A 5,162-nucleotide genomic window follows, 5' to 3' on the forward strand; every position below is an offset into this window, starting at 1 on the left:
AAACACACACATTCAATGAAGAGAGCCGGCCCTGAAACTCATTGGTCACATTACTCAGCATGTGTCCAATTAGGAGAGCTTTAGAGAGGAGGAGAACACCTAGAGTCACTTCTCTCTCTCTCTCTCTCTCTCTCTCTCTCTCTCTCTCTCTCTCTCTCTCTCTCTCTCTCTCTCTCTGTGTGTGTGTGTGTGTGTGTGTGTGTGTGTGTGTGATGAAAGGAACAGAACAGTAGCTTTTCGTTCTCACCCATCTTTCTGAAGCTGCTTCGACTGCTAAACTTCTTGTAACAACCGTTTCTCTTTCGGCTGAAGCACGAAAACAGATTTTGTCCTGTTTTTGTTGGTCATTTTGAGTGTTTCTGCCTGAGTGCTTGTGTTAATGCTTACGTAATATCTCTAATTTACAGGAAAGGGTCACCGAATTGCTGATAATAGTTTTTGTGATCACATTTAATTAAGTTCTTGGTTATGTTTCAAATGAGACATTTGTGAGATTACTGGGGTCTTTTTCCCCAGGAGTGAAATGTAAGAAGCACCAAAGTCTCCATTTAATCTCAGTGCCGTTTTGGAGAAACCTTGAGATTAAAGAGATCTTGTTTGTGGTTTTACTTTCCAGTGGGCAATGCCACACTTGTAAAATGTATCACTTGTGTAACCATACTCTGTTAGGATTGTGCTTTGCACAGCACTAAAATGCTAATAAATGTTATTTCTAGTAATGATGTGAGGCTAATTGACAAATTTGCGAAGGAAAATAGCTGCTTGTGGGAAACTTTTGCATTGTAACAGGTCCAGCTTAACAGAATGAGAGCTCCACATAAAATAATGCATTGAAATATCAACAAATAAAAATGCTTTTATGGTGATTTTTGAACAGCTTCCTCAGGTATAGGCTCATCATTTTCTGTGACATGACATTTGAATACAGAATGGTTGCATCACACAGTTGATGGTCTCAGTTCATTTCAATGATAAGAAATCTAAATAATAGATAACAGCTAACAGCTAGCTAGATTCTGTAGTAAAGAGCAAACAATGTTGTTAATTTACTAATGCCTTGCAGGCGAACATAGCATTACATATTTGAATAACTTGTGTGTTAATTTATTTTTTGGATTGTCATTCTTTCTCCATTTTCCCCAACATTTATTTATGATAAAATAGATCATAATTTTTTTTTCAAAATTGCTGCCATTTACTCACCTCATGTCGTTTCAAACTTGCATTACTTTCTTTTTTCTTAGAACATCACAGGAAAACTTCAGAAGATCGACTTCCTTGAAAGCCATCGGCCATACAAAAGACAAATGGGTGAGAAAAAGATATTAACCTATATATTATAAAACAAAATGATTGCATACTTTATCTTGTTCAAGAGTTCACATACCACATTTGCTCCTCGAGCATTAATGACCGTTCGCAGCCTTTGTGGAAGTTGTGCAGTCTCTCAATTGTCCTGAGGCAAAGCTGGGCCTCAACATCTTTGAGAACTGTGTGCAGAACTCAGACGTGCAGCGCATGCAAGGCACTAAAGAACGTCAACAGCGCTAATTTATGAACTTTACTGCTCATTCATGTAGTCAGAAGATAAGTAAATGGATGTCTGAAGGATTTTGGGATTTTGGATTTTGCTAAGTCAGAAGAGAAGAGTCACATTTGGTAGATATAGTTTAGTTTAATTACAAGTTAGACATTTTGTTCTCTGTTAAGGAATTCATAATAATAATAATAATAATAAAAAGTACAATATCAGTATGTTGGCTTTTTTTCATTATGACATTTTCATGACAAGTAAGCTTATTCTGCATCCATCTTTTAAAAAATTTACTTATTTTATTACAGTAATGAGTGACTAATAGTTGACTAATGAAAATCATAATTGAGAATAATCATGATCAGGCTTTAACCTACTTGACGTGTTTCTGCATAACATGAGAATAAACCTAATTGGTTTTTGCCGTAGCTCAAACGTGCTGCGTTACACGATAATGAACATCATTGGTTCTTGCCGTAGCTCAAATGTACTGTGTAACACAAGAATAAACCTCATTGGTTCTCGAGGAAGCTCAAACATTCTGCGTAATACGAGAATGAACCTCATTGGTTCTAGCGGAAGCTCAAGCGTACTCTTGCTGAAGCACAAATGTGCTGCGTAACACGAGAATTAACCTCATTGGTTCTTGAGGAAGCGCAAACGTGCTGCGTAACACGAGAATGAACCTCATTGGTTCTCGCTGAAGCTCAAACGTGCTGCGTAACACGAGAATGAACCTCATTGGTTCTCGCTGAAGCTCAAACGTGCTGCGTAACACGAGAATGAACCTCATTGGTTCTCGCTGAAGCGCAAACGTGCTGCGTAACACGAGAATGAACCTCATTGGTTCTCGCTGAAGCTCAAACGTGCCGCGTAACACGAGAATGAACCTCATTGGTTCTTGAGGAAGCGCAAACGTGCTGCGTAACACGAGAATGAACCTCATTGGTTCTCGCTGAAGCTCAAACGTGCTGCGTAACACGAGAATGAACCTCATTGGTTCTTGAGGAAGCGCAAACGTGCTGCGTAACACGAGAATGAACCTCATTGGTTCTCGCTGAAGCTCAAACGTGCTGCGTAACACGAGAATGAACCTCATTGGTTCTTGAGGAAGCGCAAACGTGCTGCGTAACACGAGAATGAACCTCATTGGTTCTCGCTGAAGCTCAAACGTGCTGCGTAACACGAGAATGAACCTCATTGGTTCTTGAGGAAGCGCAAACGTGCTGCGTAACACGAGAATGAACCTCATTGGTTCTCGCTGAAGCTCAAACGTGCTGCGTAACACGAGAATGAACCTCATTGGTTCTTGAGGAAGCTCAAACGTGCTGCGTAACACGAGAATGAACCTCATTGGTTCTCGCTGAAGCTCAAACGTGCCGCGTAACACGAGAATGAACCTCATTGGTTCTTGAGGAAGCGCAAAGGTGCTGCGTAACACGAGAATGAACCTCATTGGTTCTTGAGGAAGCGCAAACGTGCTGCGTAACATGAGAATGAAGCTCATTGGTTGTCGCACATCAAGTGAACATGCTTGAGCTTCCGTTTACCATAATTGATGTGTGAGTTGATGAATGTTTATATGTGAATAAGAGCCTAAATTCAATCTCCATCGAGTCTCTACGGGAAATTTTGACTAAACCGCTCAATTCATATGGATTAGTTTTATGATCACTTTATGAACTTAGTAGTAGTAATAGTAGGGAGGAGGGAAAGGTCTCAGATTTCAGCAAAAAAATCTTTATTTGTGTTTCAAAGATGAGCGAAAGTCTTACATTTTTGACGAATCTATCCCTTTAAAGGGGGCATCTTCCCCCATGTTACCCTACCACTTGTCCTTTGGCTGCACAATATGAGAGAACACATTTTTTATATTTCTTGGGTCAAGAAAAAGTCTAGAGTTTGTAATATATTTTTCCTCCCCTACCCCGAAACACTCGCTGTGGCTGGATGCCGTACAGACCTCATTCAGAGCAGCGCCATGACAGGTATGAAAGCGAGGCTGTGAGGGTGTAAAAAGAAGCTCTTAGATCACTAATAACATGCTAAATGTCGGCACACTTGCCCACGAGGCTATGGGCACCGACCATAAGTGCATACTACAAATTGCACAATTTGTCTTCAATAACAAATGCACATTAATAGATAAATAATAATACTATTGTACAAAATACTACTATAATGTATTTTGAAAGTATACTTTCAATGCATTGTTACAATTTCCAGCACACAGTTAAAATATACCTAAAATATATTTTGAATAAAGTGCAAATAAATACACTTGTAAAAAATAAACTGAATTTTCACTTCAAGTATATTTTTCTAAAATATATTTGTAGAAAATATACTAAAGTCCAATTATTTTAAAGTGTGTTAAAAGTTGTATTGTGATTAAAAAAAAGGTAAAAGCATGATGCTAATATACTTTTAATATATTTAAAGATGTGTTTAAAGATGTTAAAGATATTTAAAAATGTGTAGTATTTTTGCAATGTACTATTGAAAAGGGGAATATATTTCAATTACAATAAAGTATACTTTTTTTCACTAGGGTGGCGCTGTCACAAAAAACGAGGGTCCTAGAACTGCGGTCCTGAAACTGCAGCCTCCAGTATTGCAGGAATATAATCAAAGACAAGGAACGTGCATATAAACACACTCAATGAGAATAACAAAGGTAAAACATTATTCAGGTAGTATTTGGTATTTAATTTATATTGGTTTAAATCTTTAAACAAATCTTGGTTTCTAGACTTTTATTATTGTATTACAGTAATTATAGACTAATGAAAAGGATCATTGAGAATAAAAAGATAAAACATCCAGACATAGTATTGTAATGGAAGTGCAGGGAAATGTGCTTAATTGAGAAAAAATGTCACATAACGTAATTTGATCTATTGAATTTGAGGTGATGATGATCATAATAATAAGAACTAGATGGCAGGCAGACATATATCAGTCATTATTCAGAATTAAATGTTTGATTTGCTCGTTGTGCAATGCAATACGTTACACACTGAATTCAAGCATAGACCTACTAGTGTTTTGTTTTGTTTACATAGTATACCAGCAGATGGCGCACTGTAGCCACAAACCAAATCTAACCAATATTCAATCCGTACTCCAAGAACAGTGGTTAATAAAACACTCCCTTCACTGTCACTTATTGCCCCCACACAGCAAATGTTTCACAGACGCTCTAAAGCACATATTGCACCATTTTTGCAGAGACAAATGTGTGAATACACACACATACCTATGAAAAGACTTTCAGAATGAAGAAAGATCAAAGGATGAGAAAATGAGAGGGTTTTTTTGCTCGCTGTCTGACAACTGCAAATTATAGGTATTCAGTTACATTCTGCACATACAGGCAGATATACACAACAATACTCATTTTGATGTAGATAAAAAAACCTTAAAATGATTTGACATGAGTAAATGGACTTAGATGTTGAAATCTAAAGCTATTAGAAGATTTATATAACTTATAATCAATAATTCATGTTGTCACTGGTCTGATGAATAGGCCTACTGCACAGTAAATGTGCATGGTTTCACGTCTGACCACATCAAATGAATTTGGGGAGTTTAACTTATTGTTGACAGTGTGCTGTCTGGCAGG

The sequence above is a fragment of the Leuciscus leuciscus genome (assembly GCF_965113295.1).
Source record: "Leuciscus leuciscus genome assembly, chromosome: 9".
Taxonomy (NCBI): Eukaryota; Metazoa; Chordata; class Actinopteri; order Cypriniformes; family Leuciscidae; genus Leuciscus; species Leuciscus leuciscus.